Raw genomic sequence first — 20657 nt, 5'->3', positions numbered from 1 at the left:
ACATTAGAAGTCCCTGGGGAAAAAAGTATCATATTTGGCACGAATAGGCCAAGGCCTGTGACTTTGGGGACCATTCCAAACCTTTATTAAAAGCATTATTTGATATCTTGTCATTCTTTGTGAAAATCACTACCTTAACACCCATGTTGAATAGCCTATAATGTCAAATAAATGTCTATTCAAATTATGTCACGAACTTTGTCACCAATATTTCCTCAAGACAATTGTGAGTATAAAAAAAGAACGTAGGCTATACAAGTCCGGGCGAACATTTACATTACAACACCCCTAAATCTCACCAAAACAATAGAGGTAGGCCTACTGCGCTTAGCTGTGCATAAGTGCGTTTTGGCTATGAATCCTCAATGTGTAATCGATCCTGTATGAATTTCGTTAGGTATCAGATTCAGATCATGTTGTTGCTAGTTGTTAGGGACAGGCCGTTAGCCAGCCAGGGCCATTCTGGGACGGAGCAAGTGGCGCGTCGTGGCATGCACGGTGGTGGTCCTGCGTGTTGGAGCAGTGGATAGATACTAATTCCATTTCCTACAAAATATAAACACAAAATACACGTGAAGATCACAAGTGAGGCAAAGTGAGAGAGAGAGAGAGGGGCCACCGGTCTGCACAAGAGGGGATCGAAGCGGCCAGTTCGGCACGAGGATGGACTGCGCAAGAGACAAGAGGCTGTTGCGGCATGCGCTCGTGGTCACCGGCGACCGCGACGGCATTGAGCACCGCATTGCATGGAGCTCGCGCATGCTGACGTTTCTAAACGGTGAAAGTGGAATATTACAATCATACCGTTTGATGATTAGTCTGTATGATGTAAAAAAAAATACATGGCTTAAAAATAACAAATATATACTGTAAAATGTTAATTTTTTTATACATTTTTTTTCTTTGCCGGAAAACTATTTCAATATTTCAGAGGTATATTCGAAATCTAGCACAGATATTAATGACAACTCATTGAAAATTAGACTTACTAATATTAAGGTCTAATAAAGCTATAATATGTAATTATTGTTGAACAGCAGGGCTTAGGCCTAATAGGCTACCCATTGATAGACAGCAGATACGCCTAAATGCAGTCTATAGGCCTACTGATCTAATCAAAGGTCATTTAATCATTGGGAGATGAAAACATGAATACTACGACTAAATAGTCAAACAAATAGCTAAAATGATTAGGCTACAAAAAGGGCTCATAAAAAAAACAGGATTTTATTCGATGTTAGTTTAGTTTATAACGGCTGCATATGAAATTGAGAAAATTACACCTGCATAACATGTTATAGCTAAGTCGTTTCAAAGGGCTATTGTATAGATCTATTTATTCTATAGACCTATTTGGACTAATCATTTTCACACAACAACAACAAAAAATATATATGAAATAATACAAAACATACCTTGGTTTGGGAAGATATCTTCGTTTGCACTTTAAAAAAAAAACACTTTCGTTTCCAATTTCCGTTTTTTCACTCCTTGGACAATCTCATGATGATCGATTGAAGAGGAGTTGGAACAGCGGAACACACAGCTCGCTCTGCTGCTGTCACCGGGGACAGGACTCGTTCTCACAAGAAGTTCAAACAAATTTACATTTGGTCTGACTGACTGGCATTAGCCTAGCGAAGATACCAAAACAACAGCGGAGAGAAAGAAGAAGGAAAAAAACAACTTTTTAACGGTAAGTAAACTATAGGACTAATTTAAGCGGTACGTTGGAGCGCAATATGGAGCAACGGACCGTTTCACTCTACGAAAAGGATCGTTGGTTATTTTAACGTTGGTATAAAGTTTGTTTGAGTACTTCGATCGGCATAAGACCCCTTCTTGAAGAGCGAATGAAGCAGAGCTGTGTTGATCACGGCACACTGCGCATGCGTCCAGCTGCCATGCGTCCACCATTTGGCAAATGTCCAAAGCAGTAATGGGGTACAGGGGGAGGAGGATGGGTGGGAGGGGGATACCGAAATGACATTCTTATTAATAGTGTGGCCCAAATGATGTGCCAAGTTTTATTTATCCCTCTCCAGACTAGAACAGCATGCACTCCCCAGTTAACCTACATAATGCCACAACACTTCAACCAAACCAAAGTACAAAAAAATTTATAATTTCTCAATGTAAATTCAGATAATAATACGGATGGGTAATAAAAGCGCTGACCAATGTACATTTCTATACATTTGAAAACGGTTTTGGTTATTATAGATCAATGTTGCTCTACATCTCTGTGTGAGCCCTATAAGTGTATAAAGTCCACATCCTTAACAAGTCATCCCAAGTTCCCTGATATAATTACAACACAATTAACTAATTATACATTTAGAAGCAGGCCTCCACATGAAGCGACTTGAGTGTATTATTTTATGGCGGCTTCCCACACAACAAGGCCATCCTAAAATACAAGGCCATCCTAAATACAAGGCCATCCTAAAATACAAGGCCATCCTAAATACAAGGCCATCCTAAATACATGGCCATCCTAAATACAAGGCCATCCTAAAATACAAGGCCATCCTAAATACAAGGCCATCCTAAAATACAAGGCCATCCTAAATACAAGGCCATCCTAAAATACAAGGCCATCCTAAAATACAAGGCCATCCTAAATACAAGGCCATCCTAAAATACAAGGCCATCCTAAAATACAAGGCCATCCTAAAATACAAGGCCATCCTAAATACAAGGCCATCCTAAAATACAAGGCCATCCTAAAATACAAGGCCATCCTAAAATACAAGGCCATCCTAAAATACATGGCCATCCTAAAATACAAGGCCATCCTAAAATACAAGGCCATCCTAAATACAAGGCCATCCTAAAATACAAGGCCATCCTAAATACAAGGCCATTCTAAAATACAAGGCCATCCTAAAATACAAGGCCATCCTGAAATACAAGGCCATCCTAAATACAAGGCCATCCTAAATACAAGGCCATCCTAAAATACAAGGCCATCCTAAAATACAAGGCCATCCTAAAATACAAGGCCATCTCCTAATGTTCTGAACACATCCAGTCCTGTGCAGCTCCCTCTGTCTTAACATTTACACAAACAACATAAAAACTCACTATACCTTTTGTGGATACAAATGTGAACAAAAACAAGGTTTATGGATAAAAGAAAAATTACTGATCAAAGAAATGTGTGTGTTTGCTTCAGCTGTATACATTTTTGTTATGTCATTTATTGTTTGAATTCTTTATATATATATATATATATATATATATATATATATATATATATATATATATATATAAATATTTATATACATACACTACCGGTCAAAGTTTTAGAACACCTACTCATTCAAGGGGATTTCTTTATTTTTACTATTTTCTACATTGTGGAATAATAGTGAAGACATCAAAACTATGAAATTACACATATGGAATCATGTAGTAACCAAAAAAGTGTTAAACAAATCAAAAAATATTTTATATTTGAGATTCTTCAAAGTAGTCACCCTTTGCCTTGCTGACAGCTTTACACAGTCTTGGCATTCTCTCAACCAGCTTCACCTGGAATTATTTTCCAACAGTCAAGTACTGAGCACTTGTTGGCTGCTTTTCCTTCACTCTGCGGTTCGACTCATCCCAAACCATCTCAGTTTGCTTGAGGTCGGGGGATTGTGGAGGCCAGGTCATCTGATGCAGCACTCCATCACTCTCCTTCTTGGTCAAATAGCTGTTACACAGCCTGGGGGTGTGTTGGGTCATTGTCCTGTCGAAAAACAAATGATAGTCCCACTAAGCGCAAACGAGATGTGATGGCGTATCACTGCAGAATGCTGTGGTAGCCATGCTGGTTGAGTGTGACTTTAATTCTAAATAAATCTCCGGCAGTGTCACCAGCAAAGCACCATCACACCTCCTCCTCCATGCTTCACAGTGGGAACCGCACATGCGGCGATCACCCGTTCCCCTTCTCTGCGTCTCACAAAGACATGGCGGTTGCAACCAAAAATTGCAAATTTGGATTCATCAGACCAAAGGATAGATTTCCACCGGTCTAATGTCCATTGCTCGTGTTTCTTGACCCTAGCAAGTCTCTTCTTATTATTGGTGTCCTTTAGTAGTGGTTTCTTTGCAGCAATTCAACCATGAAGGGCTGATTCACGCAGTCTCCTCTGAACAGTTGATGTTGAGATCTTTGTCTGTTACTTGAACTCTGTGAAGCATTTATTTGGGCTGCAATTTCTGAGGCTGGTAACTCTAAATAACTTATCCTCTGCAGCAGAGGAACTCTGGGTCTTCCTTTCCTCCGGATCTTATGAGAGCCAGTTCCATCATAGCGCTGGATGGTTTTTGCGACTGCACTTGAAGAAACTTTCAAAGTTATTGAAATGTTCCGGAATTTACTAACCTTTGACTGACCTTCATGTCTTAAAGTAATGATGGACTGTCGTTTCTCTTTCCTTATTTGAGCTGTTCTTGCCATAATATGGACTTGGTCTATTAACTTGTTATGGATAGGGGGCAGTGTTTTCACGGCCGGATAAAAAACGTACCCGATTTAATCTGATTATTACTCCTGCCCAGAAACTAGAATATGCAAATAATTATTAGCTTTGGATAGAAAACACTCCAACGTTTCTAAAACTGTTTGAATGGTGTCTGTGAGTATAACAGAACTCATTTGGCAGGCAAAAACCTGAGAAGATTCCAAACAGGAAGCGCCCTCTCTGACCATTTCTTGGCCTTCTTGATCATCTCTATCCAAAACAGGGGATTTCTGCTGTAACGTGACATTTTCTAACGCTCCCATAGGCTCTCAGAAGGCGCCAGAACGTTGAATGATGACTTTGCAGGCCATGGCTGAAAAACAGTAGCGCATTTGGTAAGTGGTCGATCAGAGAACAATGAGACTGGCGTGCGCATGCACAAGACGACTCCATGTTTTCATTTTCAGTCTTTGAATGAAAACAACGACTCCCGGTCGGAATATTATCGCCTTTTTACGAGAAAAATCGCATAAAAATTGATTTTAAACAGCGTTTGACATGCTTCGAAGTATGGTAATGAAATATTTTGAATTTTTTTGTCACGAAACGCGCCGGCGCGTCACCCTTCGTTACCCTTCGGATAGTGTCTTGAACGCACAACAAAACGCCGCTATTTGGATATAACTATGGATTATTTGGAACCAAACCAACATTTGTTATTGAAGTAGAAGTCCTGGGAGTGCATTCTGACGAAGAACAGCAAAGGTAATCAAATTTTTCTTATAGTAAATCTGAGTTTGGTGAGTACCAAACTTGGTGGGTGTCAAAATAGCTAGCCCGTGATGGCGAGCTATCTACTCAGAATATTGCAAAATGTGCTTTCACCGAAAAGCTATTTTAAAATCGGACACCGCGATTGCATAAAGGAGTTCTGTATCTATAATTCTTAAAATAATTGTTATTTTTTTGTGAACGTTTATCGTGAGTAATTTAGTAAATTCACAGGAAGTTTTCGGTGGGAATGCTAGTTCTGAATGTCACATGCTAATGTAAAAAGCTGGTTTTTGATATAAATATGAACTTGATTGAACAAAACATGCATGTATTGTATAACATAATGTCCTAGGAGTGTCATCTGATGAAGATCATCAAAGGTTAGTGCTGCATTTAGCTGTGGTTTTGTTTTTTGTGACATTATATGCTAGCTTGAAAAATGGGTGTCTGATTATTTCTGGCTGGGTACTCTGCTGACATAATCTAATGTTTTGCTTTCGCTGTAAAGCCTTTTTGAAATCGGAAAGTGTGGTTAGATAAAGGAGAGTCTTGTCTTTAAAATGGTGTAAAATAGTCATATGTCTGAAAAATGGAAGTTTTCGGATTTTCAAGGAGTTTGTATTTCGCGCCACGCCTATCATTGGATATTGGAGCAGGTGTTCCGCTAGCGGAACATCTAGATGTAAGAGGTTAACCAAATAGGGCTATCTTCTGTTTACCACCCCTACCTTGTCACAACACAACTGATTGGCTCAAACGCATTAAGAAGGAAATAAATTCCACAAATTAACTTTTAACAAGGCACACCTGTTAATTGAAATGCATTCCAGGTGACTACCTCATGAAGCTGGTTAAGAGAATGCCAAGAGTGTGCAAAGCTGTCATCAAGGCAAAGGGTGTCTACTTTGAAGAATCTCAAATATTGTAACGCCCTGGCCATAGAGAGGGGTTTTTTGTTCTTTATTTTGGTTAGGCCAGGGTGTTACATTGGGTGGGCGTTCTATGTTCTTTTTTCTAGGTTGGTTTGTTTCGTTGATTTTGGCCGTGTGGCTTCCAATCAGGCACAGCTGTAGTTTGTTGTTGCTAATGGGGAGTCACACATAAGTAGCCTGTTTTTTCCTTTGGGGTTTGTGGGTGATTGTTTTCTGTTTTGTTCATGTAGGACCAGACAGGACTGTTTGCTGTCGTTTCTGTCGAGTATTTTGTTTATAGTGGTTCATTTGATTAAATCTTTAAAATGAATACACATCCTCCGCTGCATCTTGGTTTTCTTACGACGACAGCCCTTACAAATATAAAATATATTTTGATTTGTTTAACACTTTTTTGGTTACTACATGATTCCATATGTGTTATTTCATAGTTTTGATGTCTTCACTATTATTCTACAATGTAGAACATAGTACAAATAAAGAAAAGCCCTTGAAAGAGTAGGTGTCCAAACTTTTGACTGGTGCTGTAGATATATTACACTTGCAAAGTTTTTTCCCTCTCAGTCTTCCTAAGACTGTTGGAAATTGAACACAGCCTATGTATTGCATCTTTAAGATGGAGTCTTTTAAAACAGTCAAGTTCGAGATGTATTTACCATGTACACAGCAGGTTTGAAACAGTACGGTAGAATTCTTACCTTGAGAGCTCTTTCCCAACATTGCAGCGATGATAATAATATACAGTGGCTTGCGAAAGTATTCACCCCCCTTGGTATTTGTCCTATTTTGTTGCCTTACAACCTGGAATAAAAATAGATTTTTTGGGGGCGTTTGTATCATTTGATTTACACAACATGCCAACCACTTTGAAGATGCAGAATATTTTTTTATTGTGAAACAAACAAGAAATAAGACAAACAAACGGAAAACTTGAGCGTGCATAACTATTCACCCCCCCCAAAGTCAATACTTTGTACAGCCACTAATGCAGCAACTACAGCTGCAAGTCTCTTGGGGTATGTCTCTGTAAGCTTGGCACATCTAGCCACTGGGATTTTTGCCCATTCTTCAAGGCAAAACTGCTCCAGCTCCTTCAAGTTGGATGGGTTCCGCTGGTGTACAGCAATCTTTAAGTCCTACCACATATTCTCAATTGGATTGAGGTCTGGGCTTTGACTAGGCCATTCCAAGACATTTACAGTGAGGGAAAAAACATATTTGATCCCCTACTGATTTTCTACGTTTTCCCAATGACAAAGAAATGATCAGTCTAAAATTTTAATGGTAGGTTTATTTGAACAGTGAGAGACAGAATAACTTTTAAAAAATCCAGAAAAACGCATGTCAAAAATGTTATGAAATTATTTGCATTTTAATGAGGGAAATACGTTTTTGACCCCTCTGCAAAACATGACTTAGTACTTGGTGGCAAAACCCTTGTTGGCAATCACAGAGGTCAGACGTTTCTTGTAGTTAGCCACCAGGTTTGCACACATCTCAGGAGGGATTTTGTCCCACTCCTCTTTGCAGATCTTCTCCAAGTCATTAAGGTTTCGAGGCTGATGTTTGGCAACTCGAACCTTCAGCTCCCTCGCTTTCTATGGGATTAAGGTCTGGAGACTGGCTAGGCCACTCCAGGACCTTACTGTGCTTCTTCTTGAGCCACTCCTTTGTTGCCTTGGCCGTGTGTTTTGGGTCATTGATTTGACGGTACATGGCCCCGTCCATCGTCCCTTTGATGCGGTGAAGTTGTCCTGTCCCCTTAGAAGAAAAACACCCCAAAGCATAATGTTTCCACCTCCATGTATGACGGTGGGGATGGTGTTCTTGGGGTCATAGGCAGCATTCCTCCTCCTCCAAACACGGCGAGTTGAGTTGATGCCAAAGAGCTCTATTTTGGTCTCATCTGACCACAACACTTACACCCAGTTGTCCTCTGAATCATTCAGATGTTCATTGGCAAACTTCAGACGGGCATGTATATGTGCTTTCTTGAGCAGGGGGACCTTGCTGGCGCTGCAGGATTTCAGTCCTTCACGGCGTAGTGTGTTACCAATTGTTTTCTTGGTGACTATGGTCCCAGCTGACCTATCATTGACAAGATACTCCCGTGTAGTTCTAGGCTGATTCCTCACCGTTCTCATGATCATTGCAACTCCACGAGGTGAGATCTTGCATGGAGCCCCAGGCCGAGGGAGATTGACAGTTCTTTTGTGTTTCTTCCATTTGCGAATAATCGCACCAACTGTTGTCACCTTCTCACCAAGCTGCTTGGCGATGGTCTTGTAGCCCATTTCAGCCTTGTGTAGGTCTACAATCTTGTCCCTGACATCCTTGGAGCGCTCGTTGGTCTTGGCCATGGTGGAGAGTTTGGAATCTGATTGATTGATTGCTTCTGTGGACAGGTGTCTTTTATACAGGTAACAAGCTGAGATTAGGAGCACTCCCTTTAAGAGTGTGCTCCTAATCTCAGCTCGTTACCTGTATAAAAGACACCTGGGAGCCAGAAATCTTTCTCATTAAAATGCAAATCAGAGGGGGTCAAATACTTATTTCCCTCATTAAAATGCAAATCAATTTCTAACATTTTTGACATGCATTTTTCAGGATTTTTTTGTTCTTATTTTGTCTCTCACTGTTCAAATAAACCTACCATTAAAATTATAGACTGATCATTTCTTTGTCAGTGGGCAAACGTACAAAATCAGCAGGGGATCAAATACTTTTTCCCTCACTGTAAATGTTTCCCCTTAAACCACCCGAGTGTTGCTTTAGCGGTATGCTTAGGGTCATTGTCCTGCTGGAAGGTGAACCTCTGTCCCAGTCTCAAATCTCTTGAAGACTGAAACAGGTTTCCCTCAAGAATTTCCCTGTATTTAGCGCCACACACCAAACGTGTTTGCTTATTTTTTCTTTAAGTAATGGCTTTTTTCTGGCCACTCTTCCATAAAGCCCAGCTCTGTGGAGTGTATGGCTTAAAGTGGTCCTATGGACAGATACTCCAATCTCCACTGTGGAGCTTTGCAGCTCCTTCAGGGTTGTCTTTGGTCTCTTTGTTGCCTCTGATTAATGCCCTCCTTGCCTGGTCTGTGAGTTTTGGTGGGCAGCCCTCTCTTGGCAGGTTTGTTGTGGTGCCATGTTCTTTCCATTTTTTAATAATGGATTTAATGGTGCTCCGTGGGATGTTCAAAGTTTCTGATATTTTTTTATAACCCAACCCTGATCTGTACTTCTCCACAACTTTGTCCCTGACCTGTTTGGAGAGCTCCTTGGTCTTCATGGTGCAGCTTGCTTGGTGGTGCCCCTTGCTTAGTGGTGTTGCAGACTCTGGGTGTAAAGACCGTCGTCGCAATGAGACCAAGGTGCAGCGGAGGAGGTGTTCATCATAAAGGATTTTAATAAACAAATGAACACTACAAACAAAACACGGAAAGAAACGACAGCCAAACAGTCCTGTCAGGATTAACACAAACCTAGACAGAAAATAATCACCCACAAACCCCAAAGGAAAAACATGCTGCCTATGTATGACTCTCAATCAGCAACAACGATCTACAGCTGTTCCTGATTGAGAGCCACACACGGCCAAACCAAAGAAACAAATCAACATAGAAAAATCAACATAGAACGCCCACCCATGTAACACCCTGGCCTAACCAAAATAGAGAACAAAAAAACCCTCTCTATGGCCAGGGCGTTACACTGGGGCCTTTCAGAACATGTGTATATATACTGAGATCATGTGACAGATCATGTGACACTTAGATTGCACACAGGTGGACTTAACTTTAACTAATTATGTGACTTCTGAAGGTAATTGGTTGCACCAGATCTTATTTAGGGGCTTCATAGCAAAGGTGGTGAATACATATGCACACACCACTTTTCCATTTAAAACATTTTTAAACATGTATTTTTTTTCATTTCACTTCACGAATTTTGACTATTTTGTGTATGTCCATTACATGAAATCCAAATAAAAATCAATTTAAATTACAGGTTGTAATGCAACAAAATAGGAAAAACGCCAAGTGTGGTGAATACTTGTACTCACTTGAATACCTGTAGTTAGCAGCATTTTTTTATTTTACCTTTATTTAACTAGGCAAGTCAGTTAAGAACAAATTCTTATTTACAATGACGGCCTACACCGGCCAAACCCGGATAACGCTGGGCCAATTGTGTGCCTACCTATGGGACTCCCAATCACAGCCGGTTGTGATAGAGCCTGGATTCGATCATACGTACATATCCCAACTCGACGCCCTGGATTACAGGCAACATCTGCACTGAGCTAAAGGCTAGAGATGCCGCTTTCAAGAAGCGGAACACTAATCCGGACTATCATAAGAAATCCTGCTTCGACCTCCGACAAACCATCAAACATTGACTAAGATCGGATCCTGCTACACCATCTCTAACGCTCGTCGGATGTGACGGGTCTTGCAAATTATCACAAACTACAAAGGGAAACCCAGCCGAGAGCTACCCAGGGACACGAGCCTACAAGACGAGGTAAATGCCTTCCATGCTCACTTCGAAGCAAGCAATTCTGAACCATGCGTGAGAGCACCAGCTGTTCTGGATGACTGTGGCATCAAGCTCTCCGTAGCCGATGTGGGTAAGACCTCATTCACAAGGTCGCAGGGCCAGACGAATTACCAAGACGCGTACTCAGAGCATGTGCTGACCAGCTGAAAAAGTGTCTTCACTGACGTTTTGTTGCACTGACTCTCTTGCAATGGTTCTATGCACACTCACTAGACTCTACCCACACACTCACACACACACACACACACACACACACACACACACACACACACACACACACACACACACACACACACACACACACACACACACACACACACACACACACACAATCGCTCTCTCTCTCTGCTGCTACTCTGTTTATTAACTATCCTGATGAGACAGCCTATAGGGAGACGGTCAATGACCTGTCAGTGTGGGGCAACAACCTCTCCCTCAACGTCAGCAAGACAAAGGAGCTGATCGTGGACTACAGAAAATGGATGGCTGAGCACACCCCCATCCACATCAACGAGGCTATAGTGAGCGGGGGGAGAACTTCAATTCCATCGTGTCCAAATCACAAAGGAATTATCATGGTCCACACACACCAACACAGTCGCGAAGAAGGCACGACAATTCCTCTTCCCCCTCAGGAGGCTGAAAAGATTCGGCATGGGCCCTCAGATCCTCAAAAAGTTATATACAGCTGCACCATCGAGAGCATCTTGACTGGCTGCATCATCACTTGGTATGGCAAATGCTTGGCTTCTGACCGCAAGGCGCTACAGAAGGTAGTGTGTATGACCCAGTAAATCACCGGGGCCGAGCTCCCTGCCACCCAGGACCTTCATACCAGGCGGTGTCAGAAGAAGGCCCTAAACATTGTCAAAGACTCCAGCCACCCAAGTCATAGACTGTTCTCTCTAATACCACGCGGAAAGTGGTACTGATGGACCGACTCTGGAACCAACAGGACCCTGAACAGCTTCTACCCCCAAGCCATAAGACTGGTAAAGAGTTAATCAATAGCTACCTGGACCTTCTGCATTGACCCTTTTTGCATGAATTCTTTTGACTCATCACATACGCTGCTGTTACTGTTTATTATCCATCCTGTTGCCTAGTTACTTTATCCCCACCTATATGTACATATCTACCTCAACTATCTCGTACCCCTGGTAGCCCGTGTATATAGCCAAGTTATCATTGACTCTGTACTGGTACCCTGTGTATATAGCCAAGTTATCATTGACTCAGTACTGGTACCCTGTATATATAGCCAAGTTATCATTGACTCAGTACTGGTAGCCTGTGTATATAGCCATGTTATCATTGACTCAGTACTGAGACCCTGTGAATATAGCCATGTTATCATTGACTCTGTACTGGTACCCTGTGTATATAGCCATGTTATCATTGACTCAGTACTGAGACCCTGTGTATATAGCCATGTTATCATTGACTCAGTACTGGTACCCTGTATATATAGCCAAGTTATCATTGACTCAGTACTGGTACCCTGTGTATATAGCCAAGTTATCATTGACTCAGTACTGGTAGCCTGTGTATATAGCCATGTTATCATTGACTCAGTACTGAGACCCTGTGAATATAGCCATGTTATCATTGACTCAGTACTGGTACCCTGTGTATATAGCCAAGTTATCATTGACTCAGTACTGGTACCCCGCGTATATAGCCAAGTTATCATTGACTCAGTACTGGTACCCTGTGTATATAGCCATGTTATCATTGACTCAGTACTGAGACCCTGTGAATATAGCCATGTTATCATAGACTCAGTACTGGTACCCTGTGTATATAGCCATGTTATCATAGACTCAGTACTGGTACCCCGTGTATATAGCCAAGTTATAGTTACTCATTGTGTATTTATTCCTCGTGTTTACACCTGTTGTTTATGAAGCATGTAACAAATACATATTTTTGAATACATTTTTTTTATGTCTTGGGCTGCTGGAATCTTTTTTCATGTTTTTTTCAGGCCTAAACCTGGTGTGTACATCCTGGATGACGGGGAAACCCCCCCCCCCCCCCCACTGACACCCTAGGCCGTCCGCACCATCCTCGTTAGGGCCTTCCGGTCGCTGGCCGTGCACCAGACGGTCAGGATGCTTTCAATGCTGTAAAAGTTCTGGATGATCTCAGGGGCCAAATCGTTTCAGTCTCCTTGTTTTTCTGGGTAAAAAGCTGAGAAAATGGGCTGGAGAAATTTAACCCCTCTCAAATTTAAAGCGAGAGCATTGATATTAAAATTATAGTTTTACATGTTACATGTTTTGAGGCCATACAGGATGACAAAATTATAGTTTTAACAATGTTTTGAAGCCATACAGTGTTTATTTACATTTACTTTGTTTACAAACATCGGAGTAAAACAAGCTTATATTTGGAGGTTCCGATGGGGCACAACAGTTGAACTCAGCTTAAGCTCATTTATACATTTAACCTCTCTGGCGCATGTGGGACGAACTCGTCCCACCTACGTAACAGCCACTGAAATCCAGTGGCGCGATTTTTGAATCATTAGAAATACTATTACTTCAATTTCTCAAACATATGACTATTTTACAGCTATTTAAAGACAAGACTCTCCTTAATCTAACCACACTGTCCGATTTCAAAAAGGCTTTACAACGAAAGCAAAACATTAGATTATGTCAGCAGAGTGCCCAGCCAGAAATAATCAGACACCCATTTTTCAAGCTAGCATATCATGTCACATAAACCCAAACCACAGCTAAATGCAGCACTAACCTTTTATGATCTTCATCAGATGACACACCTAGGACATTGTGTTATACAATACATGCATGTCTGTTCAATCAAGTTCATATTTATATCAAAAAACAGCTTTTTACATTAGCATGTGACGTTCAGAAAAAGCATAACCCCCGCAAACGTCCGGGGAATTTACTAACAGTTTGCTAAATTACTCACGATAAACGTTCACAAAAAGCATAACAATTATTTTAAGAATTATAGATACATTACTCCTCTATGCACTCGATATGTCCGATTTTAAAATAGCTTTTCGGATGAAGCACATTTTGCAATAATCTAAGTACATAGCCCGGCATCACAGGGCTAGCTATTTAGACACCCACCCAGGTCAGCCTCCACCAAAATCACATTTCCTATAAGAAAAATGTTCTTACCTTGCTTGTTCTTCGTCAGAATACACTGCCAGGACTTCTACTTCAATAACAAATGTAGGTTTGGTCCCAAATAATCCATCGTTATATCCAAACAGCGACGTTTTGTTCGTGAGTTCTAGACACTATCAGAATGCTACATCACGGTCTCGCGCATGGCGCATTGGCGTGACAAAAAATGTCTAAATATTCCATTACCGTACTTCGAAGCATGTCAACCGCTGTTTAAAACCAATTTTTATGCCATTTATCTCGTAGAAAAGCGATAATATTCCGACCGGGAATATGCATTGAGCCTAAACAGCCAAATTAAATTTCTCCTCAGGAGCGAATCGTGCACGCGCCTCATTCAAAGGTCCTCTGATCCGCCACTTACCAAAGGCGATAATGTGTTTCAGCCTGAGGCTGCCTCGTCAACCTTCAGGTATTTCCCGGGTTCTGAGAGCCTATCGGAGCCCTGGGAATTGTCACGTTACAGCTAAGATCCTTACTTTTCAATAAACAGATGCAAGACGCACGACTCCTTGTCAGACAGGGTACTTCCTGCATGAAACCTTGTCAGGTTTTTGCCTGCCATAGGAGTTCTGTTATACTCACAGACACCATTCAAACTGTTTTAGAAAATTCAGAGTGTTTTCTATCCAAACCTAAACAATAATATGCATATTCTAGCTTCTGAGTTGGTGTAGGAGGCAGTTAAAAATGGGCACATATTTTTTCCAAAATTCTCAATACTGCTCCCTAGCCCAAACAGGTTAATTCCTCTAGAATCAATGGGTATAGATTGTTAATAAGTCCAAAATGGAAGTTTAAAACTAAGGATTGTAGCTTTAAACGTTCCACGGTTGTTTTTCAGACTCTCTCTCTCTCTCTCTGTTGATCTGACTTGTTGTTATTGAGCCTCTCTTGAATTGTTTCAGTGTTTCTTATTGTTTTAAGTGTGATGATGATGATGAATGATGAAGGGCAGGTCTTTGGGTTGGTTAGACGAATTTGTTGCAGTATTACGACCACCGTGTAGTAATTTAATATGAGACTAAGATTACGTCATTTTTTTTTATAGTCTAATCTCTGCTTGTTGGTTTATGAATTATTACACAAGATAGATTATCACACACACACACACACACACACACACACACACACACACACACACACACACACACACACACACACACACAATCGCTCTCTCTCTGCTGCTACTCTGTTTATTATCTATCCTGATTGCCTAGTCACTCCCTGTTTATCCACGACTGCAACACCATTATTAAGTTTTCCCGAACGACACGACGGTGGTTGACCTGATCACCGACAATGATGAGACAGCCTATAGGGAGACGGTCTGGCAGTGTGGGGCAACAACCTCTCCCTCAATGTCAGCAAGACAAAGGAGCTGATCGTGGACTACAGGAAATGGATGGCTGAGCACACCCCCATCCACATCAACGAGGCTATAGTGAGCGGGGGGAGAACTTCAATTCCATCGTGTCCAAATCACAAAGGAATTATCATGGTCCACACACACCAACACAGTCGCGAAGAAGGCACGACAATTCCTCTTCCCCCTCAGGAGGCTGAAAAGATTCGGCATGGGCCCTCAGATCCTCAAAAAGTTATATACAGCTGCACCATCGAGAGCATCTTGACTGGCTGCATCATCACTTGGTATGGCAAATGCTTGGCTTCTGACCGCAAGGCGCTACAGAAGTGGTACTGATGGACCGACTCTGGAACCAACAGGACCCTGAACAGCTTCTACCCCCAAGCCATAAGACTGGTAAAGAGTTAATCAATAGCTACCTGGACCTTCTGCATTGACCCTTTTTCCATGAATTCTTTCTACTCATCACATACGCTGTTGTTACTGTTTATTATCCATCCTGTTGCCTAGTTACTTTATCCCTACCTATATGTACATATCTACCTCAACTATCTCGTACCCCTGGTACCCTGTGTATATAGCCATGTTATCATTGACTCAGTACTGGTACCCTGTGTATATAGCCAAGTTATCATGGACTCAGTACTGGTACCCTGTGTATATAACCAAGTTATCATTGACTTAGTACTGGTACCCTGTGTATATAGCCATGTTATCATTGACTCAGTACTGAGACCCTGTGAATATAGCCATGTTATCATTGACTCTGTACTGGTACCCTGTGTATATAGCCATGTTATCATTGACTCAGTACTGAGACCCTGTGAATATAGCCAAGTTATCATTGACTCTGTACTGGTACCCTGTGTATATAGCCATGTTATCATTGACTCAGTACTGAGACCCTGTGTATATAGCCATGTTATCATTGACTCAGTACTGGTACCCTGTGTATATAGCCATGTTATCATTGACTCAGTACTGGTAGCCCGTGTATATAGCCAAGTTATCATTGACTCTGTACTGGTACCCTGTATATATAGCCAAGTTATCATAGACTCAGTACTGGTACCCTGTGTATATAGCCAAGTTATCATTGACTTAGTACTGGTACCCTGTGTATATAGCCAAGTTATCATTGACTTAGTACTGGTACCCTGTGTATATAGCCAAGTTATCATAGACTCAGTACTGGTACCCCGTGTATATAGCCAAGTTATCATTTACTCAGTACTGGTACCCTGTGTATATAGCCATGTTATCATAGACTCAGTACTGGTACCCTGTGTATATAGCCAAGTTATCATTGACTCAGTACTGGTACCCTGTGTATATAGCCATGTTATCATAGACTCAGTACTGGTACCCTGTGAATATAGCCAAGTTATCATTGACTCAGTACTGGTACCCTGTGAATATAGCCAAGTTATCATTGACTCAGTACTGGTACCCTGTGTATATAGCCATGTTATCATAGACTCAGTACTGGTACCCTGTGTATTTAGCCAAGTTATCATTGACTCAGTACTGGTACCCTGTGTATATAGCCATGTTATCATAGACTCAGTACTGGTACCCTGTGAATATAGCCAAGTTATCATTGACTCAGTACTGGTACCCTGTGAATATAGCCAGGTTATAGTTACTCATTGTGTATTTATTCCTCGTGTTTACAGCTGTTGTTTATGAAGCATGTAACAAATACATACTTTTTAATACATTTTTTTTATGTCTTGGGCTGCTGGAATCTTTTTTCATGTTTTTTTCAGGCATCGTGTACATCCTGGATGGGAAATCGTCCCCCCCCCCCAGCGACACCCTGGGCCGTCCGCACCCTCGTCAGGGCCTTCCGGTCGCTGGCTGTGCAGTTGTTACACCAGACGGTCAGGATGCTTTCAATGCTGTAAAAGTTCTGGATGATCTCAGGGGCCAAATCGTTTCAGCCTCCTGTTTTTTTGGGTAAAAAGCTGAAAAAATGGGCTGGAGAAATGTAACCCCTCTCAAATTCAAAGCGAGAGCATTGATATTAAAATTATAGTTTTACATGTTACATGTTTTGAAGCCATACAGGGTGACAGAATTATAGTTTTAACAATGTTTTGAAGCCATACGGTGTTTATTTACATTTACTTTGTTAGTTTATTTACATTTACTTTGGAGGTTACGATGGGGCACAACAGTTGAACTCAGCTTAAACTCATTTATACATTGAATTCCTCTAGAATCAATGGGTATAGATTGTTAATAAGTCCAAAATGGAAGTTTAAAACTAAGGATTGTAGCTTTAAACGTTCCACGGTTGTTTTTCAGATACTCTCTCTCTCTCTCTGTTGATCTGACTTGTTGTTATTGAGCCTCTCTTGAATTGTTTCAGTGTTTCTTATTGTTTTAAGTGTGATGATGATGATGAATGATGAAGGGCAGGTCTTTGGGTTGGTTAGACGAATTTGTTGCAGTATTACGACCACCGTGTAGTAATTTAATATGAGACTAAGATTACGTCATTTTTTTTATAGTCTAATCTCTGCTTGTTGGTTTATGAATTATTACACAAGATAGATTATCACACACACACACACACACACACACACACACACACACACACACACACACACACACACACACACACACACACACACACACACACACACACAGCGTATCTCTGGTTTTTGTGTCTTGTTGAAGGCTTTGTTGCCAAGAATGTTGTCTGGAGGAAGCCAAATGTCCAACTTTTTCCCAATGAAAACACACACACACACACACACACACACACTCTCACTCTGGTCCGTGGTATGGATGTCTGCCTGGTGGACTGGCAGATTAGCTGCACACTCTGAGCTAGTTAAATACTGCAGAGAGAAAATGAGAGAGGGAGAGGGATAGAGGGGGAGAGAGAAAGAGAGGGAGAGGGATAGAGGGGGAGAGAGAGAGAGAGAGAGAGAGAGAGAGAGGGAGAGGGATGGAGGGGGAGAGGGAGGGAAGGAGAGGGATAGAGGGGGAGAGAGAGAGAGAGAGAGAGAGGGATAGAGGGGGAGAGAGAGAGAGGGAGAGGGATAGAGGGGTAGAGGGAGGGAAGGAGAGGGATAGAGGGGGGAGAGAGGGAGAGGGATAGAGGGGGGGAGAGAGGGAGAGGGATAGAGGGGGAGAGAGAGAGAGGGATAGAGGGGGAGAGGGAGGGAAGGAGAGGGAAGGGGGTGAGAGGGAGAGGGGGAGAGGGAGAGGGAGGGAAGGAGAGGGAAGGGGGTGAGAGGGAGAGGGGGAGAGGGAGAGGGAGGGAAGGGAAGGGGAGAGAGAGGGAGAGGGATAGAGGGGGACAGGGAGGGAAGGAGAGGGAAGAGGGAGAGATAGAGAGGGAGAGAGGGGGAGAGAGAGGGAAGGAGAGGGAAGGGGAGAGAGAGAGAGAGGGAGAAGGACAGAGGGAAGAGGGAGAGACAGAGAGACAAGAGAAGTAAAAAAATGGAAAAATCTGGAAATGCCTTCAAAACAGTGAATTCTAGCTAGCTGTAATTCCATGACTATGGATCAGAACGTTGTGTGTTCAATCCAAGTGGCAATGCAATTTTTTAAAAACATTTTAACCCTGTCCCAAACATTAACCATTCGGAATGAAATGGTTAACCCATAACCTTGTAAATGTAATCTTTTTGGAGAAACTTCAAAATTTGGCATTTGGATAAACATAGATAAACGTCTGATTTTGCAGTGAGAGTGTGAGTGCTTGTCAAAAGTAGTGCACTTTTGTAGGCAATAGGGTGCCATTTGGGATATAGCCATTTTACATTTACATTTTAGTCATTTAGCAGACGCTCTTATCCAGAGCGACTTACAGTAGTGAATGCATACATTTCATTTCATGCATTTTTTTTTTGTACTGGCCCCCGTGGGAATCGAACCCACAACCCTGGCATTGCACATACATATCCCACAGTGAGAGGTTGATTTCACAGAGTCATATTCCTGCATACATGTTTAATGTTTTAGGAGAATAAAGTTGATTCTGATTCTGATTGACATGAATGAAAAGCCCAAGCTGTGACGGTGAAGATCCTGAAATAGAGAGGCTGTCTGCTTCTGATCCCAAGTCTCTCTCTCTCGCTAGTTACATGCCGTGTGACACACACACACACACACATCCAGACACACACACTGTGTGAGAACTTGGCAGGGGGCACAAGCTAAAATAAGAAGAAACCCACAACAGGAAGTTTCCTCACACGGTTACAACGGCAGACCTCGTTTGAAATACTATTTGAAATCATTCAAAATACTTGATCGGTGCTTGATTGAGCATGTCTGGCTTATTGTACTAATATAATAGTCCCAAAGCTGCAAACCCCGCCCAACTGGAACACCAGGCTGAAAGTATTTAAATATTTCAGATAGTATCGGAACTCAGGTCTAACGGCAATAACACAACAGTTCCAGAATTTAGATAATGACCCTTCTATTTATTACGTCTCTAGTTTATGTTTTACTCTTTAGCCTTAAATAACGGGAACTGATTTTAAATCAGATTCTTTCAATCAAGGATGTTGGAAGACTGTGGCAGGTGGATCTATTTCTTTAAGCCAGCTGTTCCTGACAGGGAGGGAGGGAGGGAGGGCAGGGGGGAGGGGGGAGAGGGGGGAGGGAAGGAAGGCGGGGGGGAGAGGGAGGGAAGGGGGAGAGGGAGGGAAGGCAGGGGGGAGAGGGAGGGAGGGAGGGAAGGCAGGCAGGGGGAGAGAGAGAGAGGGAGGGGGGGAGAGAGAGAGGGAGGGAGGGGGGAGGGGGGAGGGAGGGAAGGAAGGGGGTAGAGAGAGAGCGAGGGAGGGGGGAGAGAGAGAGGGAGGAGGGGGAGAGGGGGGGAGGGGGGGGAGGGAGGGGGGAGGGAGGGAGAGGGAGGAGTGAGAGAGAGAGGGAGGGGGGGAGAGAGGGAGGGAGGGAGGAGTGGGGGAGTGAGAGAGAGAGAGGGTGGGAGGGAGGGGGGAGTGAGAGGGAGGGAGGGAGGGGGGGAGAGAGGGAGGGGGGAGGGAGGTTTATTTTGGTGCCCAGTTGCACAGCGATATTTTAGCTGCTGGCGTGGTGCCACTGTAGAAATTCCTGATTTTCTGCACGTTAGCAAGTTAAAGAAGGATACATTCAATCATAAACCTGTATATACAGTACATAATATATATATACATATACATACATTATTATTATACATAATACTGACAGATTGACAATCGTATTAATAATGCTTGAACCTTCAAGAAGGAAATTAGAAGAGCAGCTTCTTCATTCAATCCTAAAACACAAACAGCCTATAGGATAGTGGGATGTAACCAATTTGTAAGTCACTCTGGATAAGAGCATCTGCTAAATGACGTAAATGTAAATGTAGTAATATTACAGCCTCATGATAACAACACGTTCAACTCTT

At 42.2% G+C, this 20657-nt stretch overlaps 1 protein-coding gene across 1 annotated transcript in view; it reads right to left on the bottom strand.

The window, feature by feature from the left end:
- Positions 1–1885, bottom strand: part of eya4 (EYA transcriptional coactivator and phosphatase 4) — a gene marked incomplete in the record, with an annotated part of 133956 nt that extends 132071 nt beyond the window's left edge. Inside the window, 1 exon segment of the mRNA XM_029691285.1 lies at positions 1416–1885.
- Between the last annotated feature and the right edge of the window lie 18772 nt (positions 1886–20657).

The sequence above is a fragment of the Salmo trutta genome, chromosome 1 (assembly GCF_901001165.1).
Source record: "Salmo trutta chromosome 1, fSalTru1.1, whole genome shotgun sequence".
Lineage (NCBI taxonomy): Eukaryota > Metazoa > Chordata > Actinopteri > Salmoniformes > Salmonidae > Salmo > Salmo trutta.
The sequence above is the reverse complement of the archived record's forward strand: the minus strand, read 5'-3'. Positions and strand labels throughout refer to the sequence as shown.